Raw genomic sequence first — 27,905 nt, 5'->3', positions numbered from 1 at the left:
TGGGTAACCTAGGATGTCGGCTCTGTATTTCTTTGTCTATAAAATGGAGATGATAATACATGCCTTCCCAAGGGGTATGTAAAAAATTAGAGATTAGAAGTTATGAATGTAACACACATAGCACAAAGTCTGGACCGTAGAAATTGTCTAATGAATTGAGGCACCATTATCACTGTCAACAACAATAATTAGTATGATAAATAGGGTCCCCGTCTCGTTACAACCTGGTTGAACAGAGAAAGAAACACAATAACCCATAATGTCCTGTGGCCCATTTTAAGGGTGAATGCCACGGTGCCTCCTCCTCTGCATGCTGATACCTGCATGTCTACTACTCTGCTCATCCCTGAGTTCTCAGGAGTTCACAAAGGTCTCTTCTGGTCTTCTGGCAAACCCCCTATGACAAAATGAAAGCCCCCTCCCCACCATGATATGCCTTTTTCTCCCACAAACTCATCACAGTTTGAAAGTACATGTTTCTCTGAGTGACAATCTGTATCTGATTCTGCCCCTAGACCATCAGCAGCAGGACTGATCTGTCTTTGTCACCACTGTATACCCACTGCCAGAACCATGCCTGGTCTACAGGGCAACCCAAGAAACACTTGATGAACAAGTGAACAGGAGCTCAAGGAGGAAGTGTGCACAGCAGCCCCGAGTCACCAGGAAGGGCTTGAGGGCCTTTGGGTTTATAGGGTCACCTCTAGCCACCTAAGGAACAAAGCCTTAGGATGTAATTTCCTGTGGGATCCATAGTTCCTTAAGAACAAAGCAAGGAGGTGGGACTAGTTGGTCCTGTAAGGACCCTTGAGCCCTGAGCTTCCCACCTTATAAAATGGGGCCTGACTTAGGTCTTGGAGATGTGCAGGAAAGACAGAGGAAGGGCATCTTAGGAAGGGAAGGGTCAAGCAAAGTGGGGAGTGCAAAAGAGGGCCCAGGCTGTCTGGGAAGTGCAGACAAAATGAAACTGCACAGAAAGGGCACCTAAAGGAAGGTGGATCTGGAGAAGAGATGACGCTGGAGCCAGTTAAAACTGCACAGGTGCGTGCTCACCCCTCCTCCCCCTCAGCTCCACCCACAGCATGTTTATTGGCCAATGCTCCCAACAAAATGATCCTACATCAAACTCCTCCTCACCTCCTGGGGCACGTGGCTCCCTTACCTGAAGCCCCCTTTCCCTACACCCTGACTGGCTAATGTCAACAGTCCAATGGGCGACAGCATGGCTATAGCCTCCTCCATGGGTCTCCTTCAGTAACACCCTGAGTTGAACCTGCCATGATGTAACCTGTTCCCTGACCTCCCCCACCCCAAACTGTGAGCTCACAAGAGAGCAAGGACTGTCCATCGTCTTTGTCTTCCAAGCACCTGCCATGGTGTGTAGCACACGGGTGCTCTGAAATCTCTACCAGATACATGAAATGACAGTTTTGTGAGGACCTCTGTGGGTGTCCAGTACAAGGTGAAGGCAGCTTTTTAGAAAAACTGAGTGTTGGCTTGGAGCAAGGAGCCTTTCCACAGATAGCAAGAACTGCTACTCCTCTAGGACACTAATCTCCTCCTCCAGCATGTTCCCAGACTGGGGGAGATAACAGAGGCTGAGCTCTGACTAAAGAGCCACCTACCCTAGGCTCTCAGGTCCTTTTTTCCAAGAAGGTCCCAAACCAGCCCCATCTTTCATCCCAAGGCCAGTCAGTATCCCTGTCAGATCCCCAGAAGGGCCTGGTGTGCGAGGCATTGTGCTGGACCGACAGACATACCTGCACCCACACTCAGTGCCAACACTGAGCCATTCACCCTGGGAAACAGAGGAGAAAGAAAGCATTTGTTATTAGTACTTATCAAGGAGGGCAGGTGGCTTCGGGAGGATGAGATAAGGCAGACCGCCGGGCACAGGGAAGTGTGATGAAGCCTGAGGTTTATTGCCATGCACCAGTGGAAATTTACTGACCCAGCAAATCCAATATTCCTAAACCGCTCCATGGAGGACACTGACTTGCAGGCCGGGACGGCGCTCTCTGACCCAGCATCCAGCCTGCCTGTGGACCCAGCAATGCAGCCGGGCCCCTTCTGCTGATTTTAGGAGCTGCTACCAGCTGCCTCCCCTTCCCTCTCTACCTCCACTGAGCCTGGGCACGTCGGGTGTGGCACTGGAGCCACCCTGGGGAAGGACAGAGCATAAGTAGCACTCGGCCATGCTCTAAAGTTAAGAAAGTGCCCCCGATTGCACCCTGCTCTGAAGCCATCAGAGGATGGGAACGTGTGCAAGTTCTACCCATGTTGATGGACTTGGGGAGTCTGGATGGGTGGTCAGGGGACAAATGTACTGGGTGTCTTATGACTCACAAGTCTCACAATGCCTAAGTCACTTGGGATCTCTGAACCTTCTTGGGTCACTGTAAAATGAGGCAGGGCACCAGCCATCTCCTAATTCTGCCCTGCTTCCCTCCTCTCATTTGTGACTTGTCGTATCATTCAAGGTACCTCCAGCTGAAGGGGACCTCCTGAAAGCACCCCATCCACCCCAAACCTGGAGACATCTTTGCTCATCTCAAGGTCACAACCATGCCCTTTTATAAGCAATTTGGGCTACCAAAACTCTTAGAATTCTAGAAAGTTCTTTCCAAAGTCTCTCTTAGGTGACTCGGGTAGAGGTTCATTCCTACTGTAACCTAGTTGTACATGATGTGTACCCAGCCATTGTTCACCAAACCACACTTTCCCAACACGGACCCAGAATACAGAGGCCATGCACACATGCCACCTGAAGTCAGAGCATGTGCATGTTCCCTGTCACAGGCTCCTTCCCTGTGACTGCCTCCTGCCTGCCAGTCTCCTTACTCCCTGCACTCCCCCTTCCCCATCCTCCCTCTCATTCATTCTGCCACATACTGCCACCATTACTGTCCCAAGAAATGCCACATTGCCTCCTTCATCACCTCAAAATCCTCCCTGGCTGCCTGTGGATTTAAACAACAACACTCAAGCTTGTTATTCTAGACCTTCACTGAACATTGTTAGCCTTATTTCCACAAACCCCTGACCTGCGCCCTGTGCTTTGAGCAATCCAAGCTCCTCGGTGGACGCCCCCATTTCTATGGCTCCATACTCTGGCTCATGCACTGCCCACCCCCTCAGTGGTGTCCCCCACAAATCTCTGCCTTTAGAGACTCATCTCAAATGCCATATCCTCCGTGAAGGATCCCCAACACTAAAAAGCCCTCTTCTTGTTCTGAACCTCTCTTTTAGCCACCAATTTTACTCTGCATTGTTATCACAGATATTTGCATGAATGTCTTTTCTTTATACAAGAGCCATAGAATCTCTAGACAGGAGGAACTCACCAGCCCAGCTTGATGATAGGTGATGGACACTTAAGAATACATGATCGGGCTGGGATGTGGCTCAAGCGGTAGCGCGCTCACCTGGCATGCGTGTGGCCCGGGTTTGATCCTCAGCACCACATACAAACAAAGATGTTGTGTCCGCCAAAAACTAAAAAATAAATATTAAAATTCTCTCTCTCTCTCTCTCTCTCTCTCTCTCTCTCTCTCTCTCAAAAAAAAAAAAAACTATACAATGTATACATATATCAAAACACCACCTCCTACTCCAAAATACCAATAATATCTGTAACTATGGTCCACTTCATGCTTTAAATATAGCTCTTAAAAAAAAAAAAAAGAATACATGATCACCTCAACACATGTGTCAGATACCCCCCAACAATGCCCTCTGCCTAACTGGTAGGCACTCACCTTGATGGATCACCACCTTTTGTCCTCTTCTAGGGAATCCCTCTCTAGGGTCACCTACCAGATTCATCCATCTACCAAAACCACAGGGCAACCCAGATCCAGCCTGAAGTTCAGAGAATATGGCTGGACTCTGTGAGGCCCAGCATGTCTGGGTGGCCTTGGCTACTCATCCCCCCACCTCTGGCCACAAAAGGTGCTTCCATATTCCAGCCTGGCTGGGTGTCAGGCACACTTGTTCCTCCCCTCCCCCACACTGCTGCCAGAGGAAATGCCAGCCTGCAGCCACAGAGGGTCAGACAAAGCACAAGCAAGCACTGAGCTTCCTCCTCCCTTCCTACACCTCCAAGGCCTGAGGCAGAGCAGCACCCTGGCCTGGCCTCCATCTTTCCAAAAATGCAGAGTCCACCTCCCTATCCCGTTTGCATCTTAGAGGAGTGAGCACAAGGCAAAGGCACCCAGACTGCAAGATCCAGGCAGAATGAAGAGCTGGGAGCCTCACTCCAGCTGTGTCACCTGGGAAGGAGACTTACAGCTCTCTGAGCACAGGACACTAGTGCTGAATGAATGAATGAGCACACTTCCATTTCCTCATCTGCAAAATGGCATTAGGTGTGATAGTGAGGGCCAGTAAGACAATGTCTGTGGAACTACTCTATCAAATGCAAGGTACTATCCTTGGAACCTTCCATACACACACACACACACACACACTCCAGCCAGCCAGTACATTCATAGGTGTTCAAACAAAGGACACCCACACTGACTAATGGATGACTGTGGTGTTCCTTAGTACCCGCTCTGAGCCCTGTCTTGGTTCGCCACAGTGGATGTTACCAAGGAACATTCTGCTCCATCTGCATTTTGGGAACAACAACAAGATGAACGAGCAGCAGTTCAAGTGCACCTGGGTGTGGTACAGACTATGAGTGCTCAGAGGTCTGGCCTTTGGGGAAGGCTGCTTGGAGAAGCTGGGGTAGGGGTTAGGCTTGCACAGTAGCCTACCAAGAGGTAGGCAGAGGAGTCCTGAGTGAGCAAATACATGTTCCTTGTAACTCCTTTAGCTTTTTCCAAGGGGTCTTCAGGCTTATGATCACATCTGATCCTCACCACAACCTACAAGGTAGGCAAGGAAGGTATCCCAGTTTATAAATGAGAAACAGAAGCCCAAAGAGAGAAGAGGGCTGATTCAGGCTGGACCTAGAATCTGCCTCTCCAGACTTTCAAAACAGAGATCATTCCCAAAACTTAGCTTTATCTGAGACTAGAGCTGTACCCTGCTTTTATGTATGAAGCTGATCCCTACTGAGACACACACACACATACCCATCTTGCAGGCTTAGAGGGTTTCTTAAAGATAGAGAGAGAGATTATGCATTAGAATTACCCAGTCAGGACAACAAGGGAATTCAGTCCCACCATGAGACTGAAGCCCTGTCAATCCTGAAAGATAGACAAGTGGGCCCACTGCCTCCAACACCAACCTTCTTCACCACCTATCCAATGTCATCCCTAGGCTCCTTCTAACTTCATATAGCATGATCGCAAAATGAGAGGAAACAGAGGCCCTACCCTCCAGAATCATTGCCATCACCAGGTATGGAGGAGACAAATTAGCAGAGGGCTGGTAAATGTTTAACAACCAGCTGTCCAGGGGAAAGCCCTGATTTGTAGTACTTGCCAATGGCCACAGTGTAAATACTCCCACCATGGCCAATTTCAAGCAACTGATGGCTTAATAGCCAGCTGGCCAATTCTCCGATTATTTACTAATAGGCTCTCAAGAGGCTGTTCAAGTAGACTCGAGCAAACCACAGTAACAAACCCATCTCTTTTTTTTTCTAATAATAATTTCTAAAAATATATTTTTAGTTGTTGATAGACATTTATTTTATTTATTTATATGTGAGGCTGAGAATCGAACCCCAGTGCCTCACACTTGCTAGGCAAGCATTCTACCACTGAATTACAACTCCAGTCCCAAACCCATCTCTTGCCTCCAAAAGAAACTGAGAGTCAACCCAGCACCACTCTGTCCCCTCTTCTCCAGCAGTAAAAGTTTCAGTGTTTAAGGTTTGAGGAATAGCAATGAAGGCTGGACCAAGCACAGGGAGAAAAGAATGTGACAGCCTTTATCTGGTCCCCTGGTATCTCCTCGTGGGAAGCCTAATAACCAGAGAAAGGTAACTGAAACTAGCTCCTGTACTGCAGTGATCCCATCACAGGAGTCACACCAGGCTCCTGCTCTGCACAAAATCCTCTAATGTTTCCCATCACTCTCAGAGTGAAAGAAAAAGTCCTTATAAAAATTTGCACAAGCTAGCTGGATGCAGTGGCACTGTAATCCCAAAGCCTCGGGAGGCTGAGGCAGGAGGACTACAAATTCAAAGCCAGCTTTAGCAATGTAGCAAGACGGTAGGCAACTTTGCGAGACCCAGTTTCTAAATAAAAATATTTAAAATGGACTGGGGATGTGGCTCAGTGGTTCAATCTAGGGTTCAATCTCTGGTATCAGAAAAGAAAAAAAAGAATTTGCACAATTTACATGTACATACCAGACCCACTCGCTCTCTCCACTCCAGCCACGTCATCCTCCATGCTGTTTCTTACACTAGAGCCTTTACTTTGGCTGTTCCCTCTTCTTGGAACATTCTTCCACTTCATCTCTGCATTGCCAACTCTCTCCTCCTTTAAGCCTTCGCTCAAATGTCATCTCAATGAGGCCTTCCCTGACCAGATTGTTTAAAATTGTAGCTCCCTCGGCACACTCAATCTCCCTTATACTCTTCTGCTTTTTCCGTAGCTCGTATTTCCAATATACAATATAATTTATGTTTTCATTACATTGATTGTTTATGATGTCTCCACCCATGAGAACTGAGCTTTATGAGGGCAGGGATTTTGATCGACTTCACTCATTGCTGTTTTCCCGTGGCCAAGATCAGAGCTTTACACATGGTCGATGCTCAATAGATATTTTTGAATGACTGAATGAGTGCCTGGAGCTGGTCTCTGCCAAAGCCATGTTGGCTTCCCAGGAGCAGGCAGCTGGGGCATGAGGGAGTCCAGTGGTTAGTGCCTACCTAGCTGGGACTCCAGGTGCCTGTGTTCTGGGCCTGCCCTGCCACCTGTAATCTGGCACAGCTGCACCTGCATCCCAACTCTGCACTTCATTTTCTCTCTTCATTTAGACTGTAATGGGACCCCCACATAGCTAACCCTGGGCAGTACCAAGGGCCAAGGCAGAGGCCAAACAGGACTCCAAGTCCAAAGGCCTCTGAGCTCTACAGTAGGAGGCTCTGAGGTCAGGTCCAAAGCATTCCCCTAAAAGATGTCATAAAGGCACCAGCCACACCTGAACCCCCAACCACATTGACTCCTCAACCCCCAGCTCTGGGTCTAGAAGAAAATGCTGTCCACTCCAGTGGTGTCAGCAGAGCCCCATCGCTGGGTGGTTGCCCCATAATGCCTCAGATGGGCTCCCCACATGCACAACAGCCAGCTCACACTGCTATTTTAAGCTCCATGGGCCAGCTGTAGCACGTAGCCACAGCGGGCTGGCGGCCCGGGAGGAGGTAGAGACACTAACTCAGTAAGGAGTGCTGACCTGGGGAGCTCCCAGAGGCGGGGACTGGTCATCCCCTTAACACCAGCCCTTCTCTGCAGGGACTGGAAACTCCCAATCCACACCCTCAAACTTCCAGACCATGGGGAAAGTGAGTCAGGAGCTTCACTGGGCACGCCCAGATTCCATTTCTGAAAGTGACCCCCTGAATCTCTACAGCAAAATGACTCCTAGCCCCACCCTGCCCACCCCTAGAAATTCCAACAAAGCAAGAGCTAGCACAGAACCCATCTTCCAGGTCCTAACAACATGAGAGACAACAGAAGTGCAGGCTAAAGAGAGGAGTTAAGTAGCTGTTATCTGAGAGTGGCTTCTCCATGGAACTCCTGCCCACTCCCCTCTGCCCTCCAGGACTGTGGACTGTGCTAGGTACACAGCCACACTCAGCAAAGACTTGTTGATTATGTGACTGTTTCTAAATGCACAGAAATCAGCTATGACAAAAGTGGACTAGAGGTAACCTACTCTTTAATACTGTGGTCATTATCATCATCTACATTTCTACTGCATCACTGAACCCAAAACTGAAAATAAAGACCACAGAACCAAGAAACCAACAGAACTTAATAACAAAATCCTGCCATCCATGGAGATCTACTACAGGACAACTCCAGTAAGAAAGTTATTCTGTACTTTCCTTGAACTGAGCCCCCCTAAAGTTGTGCAATATGGCGGCCCTGTTCCAAACCACCTTTTCACCATGGGACATCGGAGCAGCCAGGAGCTGGCTTGAGAAAGGATGCAAAGGACAGGAACTATGAGTCTAGCTACTTCTACCCCCAACCTCATGCTGCAGGACATCAGCAAAACCACTCAGGACAGGGCAGGTCACACACACCTGGGATGACAAGCAGCATCCTGCAGCTCTAATTGCCCCGTTTAAGCAATATCAGCTTCGAGTAAGGGAAAAGGAGAGCCAGAGGTGCTCTAATTAGGGAACTTGAGACCTCTCTCCTTGCTACCCATCTAGTTCAAAACAGAAGCAGCCACCCACACCTTAAAGAAATAGATCCACTACCAGGAGGTATAATTCTTGGATTTTCCTGTTGGAGAGAGGATCCCAGAAGCTAAGGGCCTTCAGAGATCCTTTGGTGCACTTCTTCCTTTCTTTCTTTGGCTTCAATCAATCCAGACACTCCTCTGAGTCTTTGTTGCAAAGGCAATGACAACATCCTGCATTTATAGAAAAATATATGTTGTTGAGGGCCACCGCTTAGAAGGCTGCTGACTGATCTAACTGGCTCTTCCTTCACTACCCAATTAGCAGCTAATGTCCCTCCACTCCAGCAAGCCTGTCACAACCACAGTCTCTTAGGCAGAAGGTTCTTATTGCCACCCTTCAGTTCATCTTCTATTTTTTAAGATGTATTTGGAAACAATTACCAAAGTAACCCTGTCATTAGTGTGAAGTCACACCAGCTGGGCAGATGATCCTGGCCCAAACCCCCACCCTGTCTAGAGAAGGGACATATTTGCCAAAGTCACTCTGTTCAGCCCAAGGCTCGCTCACAGATAGAGATGTAGGTAGAGAAAGGGAAGGAAGAGAAGAACAAAAGGGTGACATCACTCCAAAGGTGATGTTCTTCAGGGCACCAAGGGGCCCCCACCCTCCCAGAAGCCTTCTCTGGCCACTTGGCCACTGTGGTCTCTCCCTCTCATGCAGATCCTGAGTGCAGCACTGCAGGGTTCTGCCTTTGATTAGGTTGTGCACCCTCTAACCCTGGAAAGCTGGGGTCCCCACACGTTCCTGCCATCAGCCCCCAGACAGCTTTCAGCCTCTCCTCAGAGATCGTCTGTCTCCAGTCACGCTGCTCTGACCTGTCTCCTCCATTCTGTTTCTGCCTCCGCTCCTGTCTGGCTGGCCGAGCCTCGGGGAGAGCTACATGGCTTCACACTCAGCTCCCCACCAGCCTGTCCCAATTCTAGGCTTCAAATTAGCTTGCCTTCCCTTGGCATGGAGGCTCCTTGGGCTGGTGGCCCAGTTACAGATCCCCACCTCCTCACAGCCCAGCACACCTCCTTCCTGCTCTCCCCCTCACTGTCCTCTGTCACACTGACTCAGCCTGGACACCGTTTGAGTAGACACCATTTGTCTTTGCAAATGGACCGTCAGCTGTAGAGAAAAAGGGTGCTCACTCGTCAAAAATCTCCTTTGGAAACTACCACATCCTAGTCAGGTGCCAGTTACTCAGTGAGCACTGCTGAATGGATGGTTGGGCAGGTGGGCGAGCGGGTGGATGGATGGATAGATAGATGGATAGAGGGAGGGATGGAAGGATGGAGGGATGATGGATGAATAGAGGGAGGGAGGGAGGGATGGACAGAGCGAGGAAGAGAGGGATGGGTGGAGAAATCTAGCATAGCCAACCATTCTGGTGGTAACTAGCGTAAATAAAAAGAAGAGTGGGGAGCGGAAAAGTAATATAAAAGAAGAGACTTATTTGCACAAGGCAAAGAACAAGGCCATGGCTCAGAGGGCCATGGACCACAGGGCGCCTGGGGGTGCACCACAGCAGTCTTGTGCCCCAGCCCACCAAGTCTCTATCAGGAACCAGGAAGAGTAACCAAGCAGTTTCCATCAGCAAAGCATCTCCCAAGCTGAAAGTCTGTCTGATCTGGATGAATTACTTGAGTCATCAACTTCCCTAATCTGCCCCCAAGCCCTCCTTCAGAAAGGGGCACAGAGCCCCTTTCTGCCTGGCAGGAAGGGTTGGGAGATCAGGGAGCAAGGACCTCTGTTCCTCAGGACAGAAAGTCCAGTCTACCCCACATCACACACAGACCCCCCAAAGACTTCTAAGCCCCCTCATGGCCCTCCAAGACACAAAGGTTCCAGCACACAAATACACATACACACACACACACACACACACACACACACACAGAGGCACTCACACCAACTATGGCAACATCCCTCAGTCGGCCTGGCTTCTGGCTGTGGCTTATCTTGAGCTCAGTCACCCATGCGACATCAAAGAAAGCCTGACAAATTCAGCAGCAGGTGGAAAGAATCTGGGAGAAAGACCAAAGCAAACTGCTAGGGGCAGAGAGACAGTGCAGGACAGGGGGAGGGGTGCAGGACAGAGGGAGGGGGGGGTACAGGAGATGTGGTCAGAAGAAGCCAGTTTGGGTCCCAGTTCTGTTGTCTCATAGGAATGATGTAACTTTGGGCACTGAACCTCTGGAGCTTCAGTTTCCCCATCTGCAAACTGGGCACAAAACCTGCCTCCCTACTGAACCATCCTAGGATGAAATGAGCTCATTCAGCCACTTATGTCCCATCTCCTCCCCTCTGCAGAAATCCTCTGAGTAGTAGCCGCAAGAGTAACAATTACACCCTGTAGCACAAGGCTCTTCCTTCTTGAGACCCCACCTGCCTGTCTCTACTTTCCACCTTAGTGACACGGAGGGGGAAGACATGGGTCCAATCACCCACAGCAGCATGTAACTCCCAGCTCTTCCCCTTGATGTGTTAACTTATGTGCACCTCAGTTTCTCCATCTGAATTATGACTACAATAAACACCCAACAGTGTACAGTTTATGATCTACATGCATACAGTGCCTGATTCAGTACCTGGCACACAGTACACTTAATAAATAGTACAGAATATTTCTTTTAATTATCATCGTCATCATGATCCTGGCTAATGGAATTAGTTCTTCCCTCCGGAGCTGTAAAGCAGAGGCCTGATTCCTCTCCCAGGTGCCAGCCTCTCACACAGAAGGAGACAGCATCACGTGTCCCAGCATTCGCTCCTCCCCAAGCAAACATTCACACTTTTCTCCATGGATACTCACACACAGCTACAGATCCTCTGCCACCCTGCTCACTCCCCTCCTTGCCTTTCCCAGTCTGTCAATGCTCTCCCTAAAATACATGTCCTGAACCCCTTCGTCTGACCCATGCAGCACCCAGCACCCACCAGAACATCCAGTATACTGGAGGTGCACAGAAACACCTGGTGACCAAGTAGTCAATGAATGAGCTGAGCGCTCTATTTCATGGAATCTAAAACTGCAAAAGGCAACAGGCTGTGACATCTCTGGTCTGGATGCTGTGTCTCCATCTCTGACTCCCTTCACCATGCACCAGACCGTGTTGGCAGACACAGACCCACAGCAGCCAGAACCACCAGGGTCTCTTGCATCCTTAAGTCTGAGCCATCTTAAGTCATAGCTCTCCTTTGGATGTTTCTGCAGTTTTCTAATCCTATGTGTAGGACTATCATAATGAGTGGAACTGTAAACATTTGACCCATTACCATTCAACTTGATAGTTTTGCTTCATTATTACTATGCATTTGTGTTTAAAGATCTGATTCTAGCGTCTAATGTTTTGGTAAATTCTTTCTCTCAAAGTTCAGAAGATCACAGAAATTTTGTGCTGAAATGCAAATTTAATGCCCTCCTTAGCCAAATGAGGAAACTGAGGTCCAGAGTATCAAAGTAAGATGCCCAAGGACACATGCAATTTTGTGGCAGAACTGAGATTTGAGCCCTGGGTCCCTCCCCTTCAGCCCAAAAGACTAATACTAATTCTGTAAAACCCTAGCATCTTAATATCTATTCTCTTCAGTCCTCATAAAGACCCTGTAAGAAAGACATGCCTTCCCGATTGCACAGATGAAAGAAAGGAAAGTTCCAGTAACTCATCTTAGGCCAGGCAGGCTCAGCATGTCACCAAGCTGGGAAGAGACCTGCTCTGTCATTCTGGAAGCCCTGCCCTAGGCCTTCTGTCTAAAAGCCAAAGAACATGGGACACCTCTAACCAGATGTTCAACAGAAATGCCCCCCAACAGATCTCAATCTAAATTCCTTTTCTTCCCTTCCCATTTCTCCTCCGGTATTTTCTACTCTGTTAATAGCATGACCACTAATGTGGTCACTTAAACTAGAAAACTAGAGAGATTTCCCAGCCTCCTTCTATTCCCAGACTCCGTTTTGCCCCACAGATCTGAGCAAGTCTCCATGCCTAGAGTCCATCTATCACCCTCTCCATAATGCCATTTCCTTGGCCAGGTCCTCAACCTATCTCCTTTGGACTATTACAAAACCTCCTTCCTGCTCTCCCCACAATCCCTCTCACTTTCTGAACACCTTCTACCATATTTGTACTTGCAATCATCTTTTTAAAATAAAGTTGGTCTTATGTTGCTTCAACTTAAAAATCTTACTGGTTTTATTCCACATTATTTTAAAGAATACAAAAAGTATTTTCCCCACAACCTGGCAGGCTCCTCCACTAAGCTCCTGTGCATCCTGCAAGACCCAACTCAATCCTCATCTCCTCCTCTTTTGGTTCCTCCCTCCTGACTTCCTTCTGGTTAGCCTTGCAGTGCCCCCTGACAGCACTTCTCACACTGCATTTCCTTTGTGTGCCTTTTGATCCCTTTTCAAAGGGAGCTCCTTGAGCAGGACATGGCATCTCTGAATCTCCAGCTCTTGGTCATGAATTTGCTAATTTATTCAATTTGTTAATTTACTAAACCCTAAAAACACTCAATGAATATTATTGAATAAATCAGCAAATTCACAAATCAGGGCTCTGTTTATATTTGTTATGAAAAGTAGTCCTCTGTTAACCTAAGTAAAAGTTCATTTTAGAAGGAGCATGTAAAGATACTTAAAGGGTCCCAATAAAGGATGCATGAAATCCAAGCTTCCGGGTTGATTGGTACTTCCTTTGGAGGTATCAATGACAATAAAGAAGGGGAAAATCCAATTTCAAGAAATAAAGAGTCTGAGTTATAATAGATGTCAGTGTGACTACGACCCAACTGAATTCATCTGTTAATTGTTTCCATTTGCTTTAATCTGTAGCAACTCCCAAATGGATGCTTTTCAAACCACAGGTTGTGACCCAATCGTAGGTTATGAAATTAGTTGGGTCAGCAGTGTATTTTTAAAAATAGAACAAATGAAAGCATTTGGACTTATGGCAAGCCCAATTCCCCCGGGCATTTCATAGTGCCCCATGAACAAACTGTGGCCCCCAACCACAGCCTGGTCTATGCCCATAGGCTACTGGTACTGAAGTGGTTTGCACAGAGGGAGGGAAGGAAGAAGCGAAGATTAAACAAACAAAAAAAAATACTACAACTTACTCACACAATAAAGAGATATGCATTATCCATGAGACATTTTCTCAGGTGTAGCTGTGTGTGCATATACATGTTATCATGAAGTTTAACAAACAAGCCCCCAGATCTTTAATAGGGACGTGATAGCCTACAGAGTCTAACTGCGCCCGTGAGAATATGCACTTCTGAGGCATGAAATTTAAAGCTGGTTACTTTCTATAGGAGGCCACACCTGGCCAGGAAGGTTTACCCAGCTGCAGGAAATATACTTGGATTCACTCTTCAAGACGGAAATGTGCTTAATGGATGCCAAAAAGTTACGTGTACCATGAGAAGAGACAAATTGAGTCTTGTCAGTTTGGAAATGTGTCCCTCGGGCATTTGGTCTGATGACATCATCCACTGGGCAGAACTCTGGCTAGGAATTTGGACTTAAGGTACTTGCCTGCAAAATGGGGAGAACAGTGCCCAAAATCTTGAATGTGCAATATATAACATAGACTTTTTATTTGTGTATTCATTACATGATTGCTGGAACAAATCAAAATTGTTTTTAAAAAAAATGCATGAAGTTAGCTTAGTATAGAACTATACCCTCGTAATCTATTAAATTAGAGAAAACCAATTTTTAATTGAGCCAGTATTTTACCCATGACAAATTCTACTCAGTTGCTTGTCTCATGTGTCTGTAGTAGACACCATCTTCCACTGGTTTCTTCAAAACAGAAGGGAAACATCGTGCCCTCATGCATCTAAAGACTGTGCAGGGAACATGAGGCCCCATCTCCTGTTTCATTCAGGGCAGAATGAGAGGAATGGGCTCAAAATGCAACAGGAAGCCTGCAGAATGGAGCTGTTAAAGACAGAACAGTTGACCCAAGCAGGTGCTAGCTACCCCCCTGGGCCAGTTAAGCCCACCCCACCTGGAGTCAGCGCCAGGCCGGGTGTCAGGGTGTGTAATGTGCCCTGCATGGCTGCTCATGGTCCCTTCCTTCCTAGATGACTTTGGGAGGTGCCTTCCTGTCTGCGGCATCCATGGTTCCAGGATGAGATGGGACGAAGGCTGTGGGGTTGCCACAAACAATCAGATCTCCCCCAGGCCCCGTGGCCTATTTCCAGCTCCTGCTAGTTCCTGCCTAATGCCAGCGTCATCAGAGGAATCCAGGGCATCCTGGGCCCAGCATTGTTCAAATCATGCATTCCTCTTCATAAAAAGCTACTGAATAACTCTCATTCCTCTGCTCTCCCAGGAGAAACCACATCAGAGGATAAGCAACCAGATCCTTCTGTGTGGTGGAGACAAAGGGGGACAGCGGGCGGGAGCCATAGGGCATCTCCAACGTTGTCCATCAGGTCCCCTGTGACGGACATACAGACATGTCAAGAAGGCTTGCCTGCCCCTACCCATTGGCTAAACCCACCCTCCAAACACAATGGCCAAGAGGAAGTGTGAGAGGCCAGAGTCCCACCTGCACCCTCAACCTGGACACATGGCTTTCTTTTATGTGTATATAGTGATACTGGGAATTAAACTCAGAGACACTTGACCACTGAGCCCCAGCCCCAGCCCTATTTTGTATTTTATTTAGAGACAGGGTCTCACTGAGTTGCTTAGCACCTCACTAAATTGCTGAGGTTGGCTTTAACTCGCCATCCTCCTGCTTCCTCCTCCTGAGTAGCTGAGATTATAGGCATGTGCCATCATGCCCGGCCTGGATACACGGCTTTCTAAATGTCACCGTTTCTACACCCCCATCCTTCTAATTCTTTGTGAGAACTGCAACTAAACTCGAGGAAGGGAAGAAAAGAACCAGAGTTCAGGGAGAGTCACCTAAATGTCAGGCACAGGGTTAGTGACACAGACCTCTATCTCTAAGGGTGACCAGCCACAGCTAAAGACAGAAACGCAAATGGAGAGAAAACACGCAACAAATATTATGCTAAGCACTGTAGGGAGAAGGGGGAAACAGCCAGGGAAGGACGAGGGAAAGGTCAGGAGAAAAGATCAGAAGGACAGAGGTAAAAAGAGCACAGAGGGAGGGGCCGGCATGGCCCCGCCTGACCAGCGCCACCATGTTCCAACTCCACATCCTGCATCACCCACCTGTCCTCTGGCCCACCACACCAACAAGGGAGGGGGCTCCCTTTGAACCCTTTCTGTGATGAGGGATTTTACCCCTTTTCTTCTTAGTTGTGAAAACCATGGGAACGCTGAAAGTCAAGGACAGTACACACTTAAATAACTGAACCTTCGTTGTTTACTCGTCAGGTTAGTTTTAATTTTTTTTTAATTAAACAAGGTTCCCCAGTGCTGGAAAGAGTGTGGCCCATCTCCTCGGGTCTGCACCTCTTCTTGGTGGTTCCTAAGGGACCTCCCCATCTCCTCGTCTGGCCCTTTCTGTCCAGGGTCCTCTTCATGCAAATGCTGGTTATCTTTCCAACATTCAGTTCTGTTCATTTCACTTCCTGCCAAAGCACTTCAACGGCTCCAGTTTCAAGCAAAAGTCTGGTGTGTGGTGGGAGCTCTGCAGGCCCAATGGACACAATTCTCAGTCAGGCGGTGAAGTGCAGGGTGGCAAGGGGATGTAAAGACAAGCTTTTCTTGGGATTTTTCTCTAGAGAAGTGATAGCTTCTCTACTGTGACCAAGAGTCCAAGCCACCAAGTGAAAAAAATGGCTTAGTGGTAGTGAAGTTACTCAACTGCTTATTCTTTGTATGTGTGTATGTAGTTCTGGGAACTGAACCCAGGACCTTATGCATGCTAGGCAAACACTCTACCACAGAGCCATATCCCCAGCCCTCAACTACCTATTCTCTTAACCTTTTATTGTGCTTGGATCAAGAAACAAAATATTTAAACCAATCAACAGGTGTTGATTGGGCACCCTCGCAGGAGGCCAGCAGAAGGGGGCAGGCATGGTTTGTGGACATTACAATCCCCTGGTGTACTTAACTCAGGTAACAGCGAGGAGATGCCTGGTTCACACCAGCTGCTTGCAGTTGGCAGGAAGGATACACTTCCTCATGTCTTTGCACATTCTGTTCCCTGGAAGGAATGTATGCCCTGCTCTGGGACACTCTTAGTTCTCTGGGAAGCCTCTTTCTTCCCCAATCCAGGCAAAATTAAACATTCTCTCCTACACTTTCAAAGCTCTCCATATTAAGACTCTCATTGTATATTGCTGTGAGTCTTGATGCTGAGACTGGAGAGCAGAGAGGAATGGGGGTGGTTTTTCTTCATCTGTGAATTCCAGAACCTAGAACAGTGCCTGAATCACAGCAGGTGATTCAGGAATGAATAAGTAAGTGGACAAACAGGTGCGTGTGAGAAGCTCTCCAGGCAGCGAATGCCCACAGAGGTGAAGGCTGGGACAAAAACCCATCCCGAGGTTCTTCGGACCCTTAAACGCTCAGATGGGTAGCATACATTCCAGAAAGGGGAAAGGAGCAGGATGCAAGTCTAAGCAGTGCCTGGGTGCCAGCATGGGTCTGTTTAATATGCAGCGTGCAGATCCCCAGAAATCAATGCTCATTTTTAAAACACTGCTGCCCAGAGCCACCCTCTCTGCTTGAGTCCAGGGTCGGTGTTAAGTATCTTTCTATTTATAAAGCAACTCACTGCAGTGCTGCAGTGCTGGTCCCACACGCAGCCATGGAGGTGGGGCACAGTGGGAGAAACTGAGGCTGCAAAGCCAGACACCAGAGATACTGGGTGTTTCTGCACCAGGGAGAGAACCTTGTGAGAGGGGCTCTTCCCCAATGCTGGGCCCTCTCACTAGAGGCTCCGACCTGCTGAAAAGTGCAGTTCTCTCTGGGCTTCTGTGATGTGCTGAGCTCAGCCAGATAGGTTGGGTCTTTCAATGTGGTTCTCTTAAGTACTTAGGGGAATGAGCCCAGAGAGACAGAAAGGTCGAGCAGTCTGTCTTTCCACGTGCAGGCTCTGACCTTTCCAGCATGCACTGGCTCTGGGTCTCACACCTTCTCCAAGGCAGCCACTCTCCAGCTCGGAGGGCATCCCAGTCTGCCAGGCATCCGCCTGGGTGTCAACCTCCCATTCCTTCTGTCTCTCTGTCTCACCCTTCTGGACGGCCAGAAGCCCAGACACCCTGAGGCCTCCAAGGCCAGAAAAGATTCATTGATCTCGTGTTTCTCCAATTCTGGCATCACCCCTCGGAGAGAGGCTTCCCCTGCTCCTAGGTCCCTCAAACCAGTCTATCACACATGCTGTCCCCAGCTTCATTAGCAGCGGCCATATTTACAGAGCACAGTAGATGTCAAAGGCCTTCACACAGGGCCCAAAGCTGGTTTTTTACTACCAGTCCTCCTAGCCACCTCCTCCGAAAACCAGGAGGGAAAGACAAGAAGGCAGCCATCTGATGCCACCAGAACAGGAGGTTCCCTGAATCTTGGTCATATCCATGAAAACCATGCCGAGCAACCATGTGCTGGGCCTGTGACAGGGAGACCTGTGCCCAGCACAGCATCAGGGGCCTCCTCCTCCCTGACGGAATCACAGAAGGTCAGAATCGGAAGGCAACCTAGAAGTCAGTCAGGCATACACCCTCGGTACAAATGAGGGGGAAATGAGGTTCCAGAGGGGGAAACAACCACGGTCATCCAGCCAGGTAGTAAGTAACAAGACAAATAGGAAAACCCAGTTTCCTGCCGTCCTGGTCCATGTGCTTCCCACTATGCTCCACTCACTCACCATTTATCAGGCAGAGACCTGCCAGGCGCTATACTTGGCATATGGACTCAATTTAAGACATAATTGGTCCCTGTTTTCAAGCAGCTTATAATTTAAGGAGGAAAAGGGACAGGGTAAGGTAAGAAGGAAAAAGGGCAGGAGGGAGATCTCAAACAAACAAAGAATTTAACAAACTCTTTAAATAGCTCAAGATGTGCAACCCTCCACGATACCAGGAAGAGCATAGAGGAAGTGGCTCCTTCCAGCTGGGAGGCACCTTGCTGGACCAAGGTGAGGGGCAGTCTACCTGGCACCGAGAAGAAAGAGCACCCCAGTGAGAGCAAGTGGCATGGGCAAGGCAAGGAGGACCAGAAGTGGGTGGCAGACTCACAAAAGCACAGAAGAGCAGCATGGCTGTCACAGACAGCTTGTGAGGCCAGAGGGCAGGGCTGCAGACGCACGGAGTCTTGGCTTCCCCCAAGGCAACAAGGAACAGCTGGGCTTATCCACCGGGCAAGGCGAGGGTCCTCCGCACACCAAGCACAGTAATCAGGTCAGTGAGCACAGCCACTTCATAGGACGGCAAAGGACTAGTTAGGATAACCGGGTCAGTGAGCACAACCGCTCCGTAGGACAGCACAGGCCCAGTTAAGAAGCTCTTGTAACAGCGAGTACCTGAACTGGGAAGGCAGGATCTAGAGGTGACATGGAGGTGGGACAACAGAATCTGAACGTGGGGGTCAAGAGGATCGGCAGAGAATGCCTCCTACGTTCCTGGAGGCAGGGAGGGCCCAGCAGGGTGGTAACATCTCTCACAGAGATCGTCCTCTTCCTTTAATAGATGCGCCTGCCTCGTGCAGTTAGTTACCTTTCCATGGCTACATGCCTGAGACAGCTTTGTATTCCCCACAGGCTCAATCAATACCTAGAGCTGACACTGATCACAAAGCAAGCATGCTTCCCAAGCTGAATAACACCTTCCTAAGTGACAGCGCTGATGGATCTGGTACAAGAGTGGGTCACAGTCACACAACTGGCCCGTCTAACTGCTAACTCAAGCCCGTCTCCCAATCTTCATCTCTAGACAGTGATTCTCAACAGAAGTGGGCAGCAGGAAGCCGCAAGCAAGGGCCTCAGAAGGCAAGTGAAGACCCTCAAGGTTAGACTCCCATGACGAGGAGGCTCACAAACTGCTCTGAAGTTCTCCAGGTGACCAGAATGGTTGTGGCCGACTAAGGACCTCCCCAATTTTTATACCCTCTCATTCTAAAAGAAACAGGTCAGCAAAGCCAGGCAGTGGTCCATAGCTAGGAATGGCCACAGAGGGGAGGCCTGACCCTGTCTGTGCTGACTCCCGAGGCTGGCTCCAGAGCTGAGAGAGAAGACAGAGCAAAGCTGCGTCGGGAGCACTGCATGGCCGCCTGCAGCAGCAGCGCCCTGAGAGCAGAGGCTGGGCTGGGGCGGGGCACTATGATGGATGGATCTTGCTTTGCTGGCTGCTACCAGAGGGCCAGGGAGGAAGAGGAGAAATGAAAAGGCTGGGAGATATTTTCCCTGTGATTTGTGCTGCTCGAGATGCCCTGTAGCAATATTTATCCTGCAGCTCTGTCCCACTTTCATTTATTATCCAGCTTAGCCTGAGTTATCACAGCCAGGACGGGACCCATAAACTAGCCACCTGACACCTTTGGGACCGCACACCGTATTTTAAAATCTCAAAGAGCAGCTTTGACCCTCGAGGGAAATTTAAAGAAAGAGGTGCACCCCTCATGCCCTGGAGACCGTGGCCACTCTGGAAGCAGACACATTCCCAGATTTTCAGCCCAGTACCTGTACTATCCACACCGTCCTTGTCTGTATTGAGTCATCATCTGGCCACTGCAGGGCCATAGGGCACAGTTTCCAAAGGCCCAGAACATTTCTGGGTTGGAATTTTAATCATCTTTCAATAGCAATTCATTAAAATGTTTGCCAGTAAATAAATGAATGAATGCTGAATTTACTGGACATCTTCTATTACAGCCAGCCCACCATACCTATGGGCTCTACATCTGCAAATGCAACCAACCTCAGATCAAAAAAAAAATTTGAAAAGAAAACACTGCATCTATACTGAACATGTAGACCTTTTCTTATCATTTTCCCTACACAATAAAATATAATGACTATTTATACAGCATTTACATTGTAGCAGGTACTAAAAGTAACCTAGAATAACGAATAGTATATGGGAGGACTGCATAGGGTATATGCAAATACTAGACAATTTTACTCAAGGGACTTGAACATCTGTAGCTTTGGTGTCTGAGGCAGGGCCTGGAACCAATTCCATGTGGACTTTTGAGGAACAACTATGTATATTAGATCTGTGCTGGGCAAAGGTTAAAAGTGTAAGACCAAGTCCTCAGTTATTCTATCTACGGGATCAATTCACAGAGACACACAGGATGTATAACTCGCAATACAGAAAGGATAGGATGGGCCTGATGGGGTAAGGGGAGGGGACAATAGGGGCTTTCAGGACACCCTGCGTCGGGGGACTCTTGAGATAAGTGTTGGCATCAAGGAAAACGTGACAAGAAGGTGAACAGTAATTCCCAGACTGATAGCAAAGAGTTTCCAAAGATTATGAATTATATGACTATTATGGTTAGATATGAGATGTCCCTGAAAAGGTTATGTGTAAGACAAGGCAAGAAACCTTAGAGTGAAATGATTGTTATGGGAGCCTGAATCTAATCAGTGCATTAATCCAGTAGTGTGGGCAGGTAGGGTATGGCTGGAGAAGGTGGGTCACTAGGGATGTGCCTTTGGGGTGTATATTTTGTCTCTGGTGAACAGAGCTCTCTGTACTTCCTTGTTGCTATGTCCTGAGCTGCTTTCCTCCTCCACACTCTTCCACCATGATGTTCTGCATCACCCTGGGCCAAGAGCAATGGAGTTGCCATCTAGGGACTGAGACCTCTGAAACCACGAACAACAAATAAACTTTTCCTCCTTTAAAACTATTCTTCTCCCCCATCAAAATATCAATGAAATTCTTTACAGAACTAGAAAAAAACAGTCCTAAAATTAATTTGGAAGAATAAAAGACCCAGAACAGCCAAAGCTAATTTTAAGCCAAAAAAGCAAAGCTGGAGGCATCACAATACCTGACTTCAAATTAAAGTACAGAGCTATAGTAACAAAAACTGCATGGCACTGGCATAAAAAACAGACACATAAGCCAATGGTACAGAAGACACAGAGACAAAACCTACACAATACAGTCATCTGATCCTTGACAAAGGTGCCAAAAACATACAAGGGAGAAAAGACAGTCTTTTTAATAAATGGTGCTGAGACAACTGGTTATTCACATGTAGAAGAATAAAACTAGACCCTTATCTCACATCCTGCACAAAACTCAACTCAAAATGGATCAAAGACCTCGGAATTAGACCAGAAATTAAGCAACTCCTAGAAGAAAACATAGGATCAACACTCTAGCTTTTAGGCAGGGGCAACAACTTTCTCAAAAGAACATTTAAATAGCTCAGGAAATAATGCCAAGAGTTAGTTAATAAATGGGACAGCATCAGATTAAAAAGCTCTGCACAGCAAAGGAAATAATTAAGAATGTGAAGAGAGAACTTACAGAATGGTAGAAAATCTTTGCTAGTTACTCATCTGACAGAGGATTAATATCTAGAATATATAAAGAGCTCAAAAAACTTAATACCAAAAAAAAATCCAATTAATAAATGGACAAATGAATCAAACAGATACTTTACAGAAGAAGAAATACAAATATATGAAAAAAATGTTCAACATCATTAGCAATTAGGGAAATGCAAATCAAAACTACACTAAGATTTTATCTCACGCCAGTCAGAATGGCAATTATCAAGAATACAAACAATAATAAATGCCGGAGAGGATGTGGAGAAAAAGGAACAATTTTACACTGTTCATGTTATTGTAAATTAGTACAACCACTATGGAAATCAACATGGAGCTTCCTCAAAACACTGGGCGTGGAACCACTGTATGACCCTACTATACCAATTCCTCAGTATTTATTCTAAAGAATTAAAGTCATCACACTACAGTGATACATGCATACCCATGTTTATAGCAGCACAATTTACAATAGCCAAACTACAGAACCAGCCTAGGTGTCCATCAATAGATGAATAAATAAAGAAAATGTGAGATGTGTATAGGTATGTGTGTGTGTGAATATACATTTTTTTAAATTTTATATATCCATAGATAGATAGATAGATAAAATCAAGTTTTGCTCAGCAATAAAGAAAATTTAGATTAGGTCATTTCCAGGAAAATGGATGGAACTTGAGACCATTATGTTAAGCAAAATAAGCCAAACTCAGAAGATTAAGGGTCATAGGTTTTCTCTCTTGTGTGGAAGCTAGAAACAAAAAAGGGGAAAAAAAGGTGAGAGGACAGGGATCTCATGAAAATCCAAGGGAGATGAGTAGAGGCAAGGGATGAGGGGGCAGGAGGAGGGATATTAGCCAAACAATATTGTTATACTGCATGCATGTGACTATGTACAAATAAATCCCATCATTAAATACAACTCTAATGCACCCATAAAAAAATGGAAAAAATTAAAATAGTTCTTGTGTGCTCTTCTGATCATAGCAACAAAAAACCTGACTAAAACAATGATCTAGTTACACACCTTACAGGAGTGCACCAAAGTAGAAGGAAAAAAAGACAAGTCCTCATCCTTATAGAGCTCCATTCTGATTTGAGGACACAGTGGCAACAATAAAGTGGTGTGTGGGGGGGGGGGAGGGAGAGAGAGAGAAGGGCTAGGTAGAAAACTGAAGAGGGATAAGGGAACAGGAAGGAATCCGTGGGGTGGGGGAGGGAGCTACTGTATGCAGGTCAGGGAAGGTCTGAGCAGGGCAGCGGCAGGGAGACAGTGGGGAAGCTACTGCACTAGTCCAAAGAAGGAATGGTGGCTGGGACCAGGGTTGCTGCAGGAGGAGGAGGAAGAGGAGGATGGATGCTGGTTGATCTAAAGGAAACAGCCTCGGAGGAGATTCCAGGCACGCTTTTGTACACTAAGAGGTCTATTAGTCATCCAAGTGGAGCTGTGGATCCAATGATTTTATGAGCCAAAGAACTTTTGAAATGAAGAGGCTTTAAGGAATATTAACCCAAGAGTCCTGACCAAGCAGGTAATGATGTGACCGTGGGGCTGGAAACCTTGTTGGCAGTTCCCCAGCAGGTGCCACTGACACACTGACCTTTCTGCTCTGCGCAGGGGTTTGTGTCATCGTCCCTACTACCTGACTGGTTTGGTTGGGGGGCGGGACCTGATCTATGCAGCTGTCCCACTCTACAGAGCAGGTACTCTGAGGCCAGGAGAAGCCATACCACCTGCCCAAGGCTACTCGCCAGCTAGAAGCAGAGCTGAAATGGGTGATTTCTTCCATATGCCCCACAGATCCCTCAAATTAGATTTGTTCTCAGCAACGACAACAAGGAAAAAAGGAAATGCTGCTTCTAAAATTTTTTCTTAAAAGTTGCCTTTGAAGTCTGAGGATTTTTTTCCTCAGCAAGGTATGTTACAGCAGAATCCAAGCTGGACACAGATAGGTATGTCCGATGCAGGAATGTAGGTTTGGGATAGAAAGCTGGAGTAACTGCAAAGTTTGTCTCCATAAAAGAGAAGGAAAATACTGAGCCAATACATGGACCAATGTGGATATGTCAGAAGGCTCTGGAATATTCCCTGCAAACACTATAAACAAGATAAATGGAGAAAAAATTCAGATTTAAATGACATTTATTGAGCACCTTCTACTTCCCGGCTGTTCTACTGCTGCATTCAATCCTCACAGCAACCCTGCCAGACAGGTATTATTATTCCCAGATGAAGGATGTGGAACTTCGAAAAGTAAAGGGACTTGCTCAAGGTCATAGCAGCTAGAAAACAGCAGAGACGGAGTTCAGGACATCCCTCACCCCACCCCAGCCCCAAACATCCTGACTTCTGAGATCTCTCTCCCCTGCCACGCTGCCTCAAGGAAATGAAGGAAGAAGGGGCCCCAATCAGGTCCAAGGGGCTGGTTGAATGTGACTCAGGAAACAGAACACATCTCCAGGCTCCCTGGAATCCTTCACCTCCTCCCTGCCCCAGGACAGCCAGAAGTCACCCTGCCCACTATGAGAGCTCACAGGGCCATCTTCGTCCTCCCTTCAAATACTGTTCAAAACTGCCTCCTCTATCAAGTCTTCCAAACTCCCTTCCTCACTTGGCTCGACCTCCTCCAAGTTCATGGGCTTGGAAGCACCTACCAAACACCTGGGTTTTATCCTGCAGACCCTCAACCCTCAGATCTGCAGCCCTTCTCAACTATAATTCCACACATCCTCACTGATGCCTGTGGCTCTGAGTTCTGAAAATGATATCACATTGCTGTTAAACAGCACACTGCAATCCTCCTGGGCTGCCATATTGTTACCTCACGTGGTCCTTATCATCATTGGGGGTGGCAGGAAGGGAACGTAGGCATACTGCCATGGTACCACTGAAGAGATATGGAGGTGCTATGCTTTGGATAAGTGTCCCACAAAGACCCATACATCGATGCTTGGTCGTCAGCCCATGATACTCTTGGGAGATGGTGGAGCCTTTAGGAGGTGGGGCCTCATGGGAGGAACTTAGGTCATTGGGGCGCACCCTGAAAGGGGATATTAGGACCCTGCCCATTTCTCTCTCTCTCTCTCTCTCTTTGCTTCCCAGCCACCATGAGGTACAAAGGTTTCCTAGGCCATGTGCCCCCCCCCAATGATGTGCTGCCTTGCCACCATCCCAAAGGCAATGAAACCGACTTACCATGGACTAAAACCTCCAAAACTCTGAGCCAAAATAAATCTCTTTCCTTATTAATTTGATTATCTCAGATATTTTGTTAAAATAACACAAGGCAGACTAACATAGGAGAATGAAGGATTTTTCCAAGGACATCAAGCTAATTAATATCAGAACCAGAACTAAAAATCAGAGCTTCTCGTTTCAAAGGCAAACCTCTTTCCACTAGACCACAGAAACTCCCTCTCTCTGCCCCAACTTCCCAGAGCAGGGACTTCCACTCCTCCTTTCAGAGGGTGCCAAAGTCAACTGGACCTTCCCACAGTCTTGATACCAAATTACCCCCAGCTACCTGAAACAGAGTGGGCACCTTCTGCACATTAAGGGGAAAACAGCACTTTACAGAGAAAGAAGGCAGCCATGTGCCTAGGCCTTTGCCCCTCTCCAGTGTTACAAGTCTAGAAGCTGCAATGGTTGGTGAAATCTCCAGTGTAGGTGGAAAGAAAGCCAGCTTCCTCTTCTCTGACTACACTCCATAAAACGTCCTATCCAGGGAGCCTGTTGCCAGAGGATCTGGACCAAGAGAAATGACAAGATAGGCATGCATACACTTCATGTTCCGGCTCCGTTGAATGCCACATGAGATCACCACCTTATATTTCTCTACTACCTTCCTCCTGAGTCACATCCAAACCTGAGCTCATCCATCTGTACACCAACGCTGGCCAGGAGAGGAGGTGGGACTGTCGACACACCGCATCTTATTCATTTGGTCAGTAAGCTCTTTACTGATAGAGACGCACAGAGACAGAGGGGGCAGGGAGTCGCCTTGTCTTCCCAGAGAGATGGGGAAGAGGATTTTGAGGCTTACCAAATCCTTCCCACCCAGAACCCAATTCCTCCCCAACCCTATAATCTCTCTTGAGACATCAATCAGCAAAGAGATTGGATGCAGCCATTCACGAGCAAGTATTAATGTATCAGCAGACAGAAAGGGGGGGGGGGGGGGCATGTGGAGAGGTAGGAGGAAAGAGACAGAAAATAAATATGTGATTCCCAGGCTCTGGCAGCTCCCACTATGTGACATCCTCTTCCTACCCCTTATATCCTCTTATTAGACTGGGTCCTGAATTTGTTACTTGGGCTGGACACTGAACAGCTTCAGGCAGGCCCCAGTCCTGTTTCCCCTGCAGCACCTGGCACATGCTGGGAACTCATCCATGTTGGCTCCCCTCTTGGTCTTGAATTGGAAGAAGCATAAAGAAGAAGGATAGAGGGGAAATTTTGATGAATACCTTATCAACTAAATCGATTTGAAGCATCTGGAAGAAGTTGATACAGCGTAAAGGGTCGAGGACTTTTCTGATGATACAGAGAAAATGGTTCTTTGCCAAGGATGGTCAGTGCAACCCCTGCCTTGCAGGGAACTAAGCTCAAGGGTGCTGTGGGTTCTCCAAGCCTGTATGTCCAGAATCATTTTTTTTTTTTTTTTGGTGCACAGTATGTGGTATGAGGGCTGCCTCCTGCTACTGCTCTGCCCCTGGACTCCAGGTCATGCCTTCTTCCTCAAAAGCCTGCAATCCTGGCCTACAGAATCAGACCCAGAACTCCCAAAGAAGCCAGTGGGATAGGGATAAGGGTCGTCAGTACACAATACCCCAGACAAGGACTCCACAGATCCAGTGGGGGTATCCTCACCAGAGTGATGCCAGCTAAGGCCCCTGGAGGAAACTCAATCAGCCCTGGTCTCTGTATTCCAGGTCAGCAGTCAAATATGTCCCCTGGCAGCACCTAGCCCCTGCCATCCAAGTTCATAAAGGAGCTCAGAGGAGGCCATGCTCACAGCATGGCGGCAACAGCTACCTGAACACGGAACCAGACAGAGGTTTTAGAGGACTGTGCCCCAAATCTAGTCTATCATGGCCCCTACATCCACCCAGCCCATCTCTATCCCTCTCAGGCTGAACCTTGGGTGAATCCCACCACTAGCTTTTCCTGAGCACCTACGTGAATAACACTATCCTGACCATTAAGGGGGAAGAGAGATGCCAAAGTACACATGATATAACCCCAACCTCCAGAGGCTTACGGTTTTCTCTGTTCTACCAATCAATACTACACTCAAGTTACATGTTTATCCTTAAAAATACATCTCTGTGTCTTCACTGACTGGCAGAGTAGATAGATCCCTCAATGAAAGAGCTAAAAACCCCAATCTACGCTCAAAATCCCATTCCTGCTATTCAACATCACTGTTCATTAGCAAAATAAAATGAAATCCATGGTGAGATACCACTATATAGTCACCAGAAATGGCTAAACCAAAAACAGCAGAAAATACCAAATGATGGGATGAACATGGGCCACCCAGAACTTTCATATACTGCTACTGGAAGTACAACCTGAAAAACTGATGATATCTTCAACAGTGGAATGCTGTACACCCATATTTTATGTCTCAGTAATTTCACTTTTTTCTGTAAACCAACAGAAATTAGTTTTGATGAAAAAGTATATTGAACATCCATAGACACATTACTTTAATCAAAACCTGGGGCTGGGAATACAACACAGTGTCAAGCACTTGCCTAGCAAGTGTGAGGCCCTGGATTCAATCCTTAGCACCACACAAAAAATTAAAAAGTAACCTAAATCTGGAAACTACCAAAATATCTACCAACAGTTCAAAGGTTAAATTAATTGTAGTTCAGACCCATGGTAAAACACTATGCATCACTGAAAATTAATAAACTACCAGGCCAGGTGCAGTAGTGCATGCCTCCAATCCCAGTGGCTCAAGAGGCTGAGACAAAGAGGATTGCAAGTTCGAAGCCAGCCTCAGCAACTTATCAAGACCCTAAGCAACTCATTAGGGCAACTCAGCAAGACCCTGTCTCTAAATAAAATATTTTTTTAAAAGGGT

The 27,905-nt window shown here is 47.3% G+C and overlaps 1 protein-coding gene and 1 non-coding gene across 5 annotated transcripts in view; one reads left to right on the top strand and one right to left on the bottom strand.

The window, feature by feature from the left end:
• Positions 1–27,905, bottom strand: part of Tspan9 (tetraspanin 9) — a 199,838-nt gene that overhangs the window by 90,563 nt on the left and 81,370 nt on the right. The window contains exon 4 of one of the 4 annotated variants that reach the window (XM_071610326.1): positions 8,399–8,553. The exons of the other annotated variants lie outside the window; for them this stretch is intronic. The gene's annotated coding sequence lies outside the window, so the exon portion shown is untranslated. The remainder of the gene's footprint in view (positions 1–8,398; positions 8,554–27,905) is intronic. 4 annotated transcript variants of the gene reach the window in all.
• On the top strand, positions 13,302–13,432 carry LOC114104961 (small nucleolar RNA SNORA42/SNORA80 family). Its single transcript, XR_003584918.1, has one exon. It is a non-coding gene; the product is annotated as a small nucleolar RNA SNORA42/SNORA80 family (small nucleolar RNA).

The sequence above is a fragment of the Marmota flaviventris genome, chromosome 3, assembly GCF_047511675.1.
Source record: "Marmota flaviventris isolate mMarFla1 chromosome 3, mMarFla1.hap1, whole genome shotgun sequence".
NCBI lineage: Eukaryota > Metazoa > Chordata > Mammalia > Rodentia > Sciuridae > Marmota > Marmota flaviventris.
The sequence above is the reverse complement of the archived record's forward strand: the minus strand, read 5'-3'. Positions and strand labels throughout refer to the sequence as shown.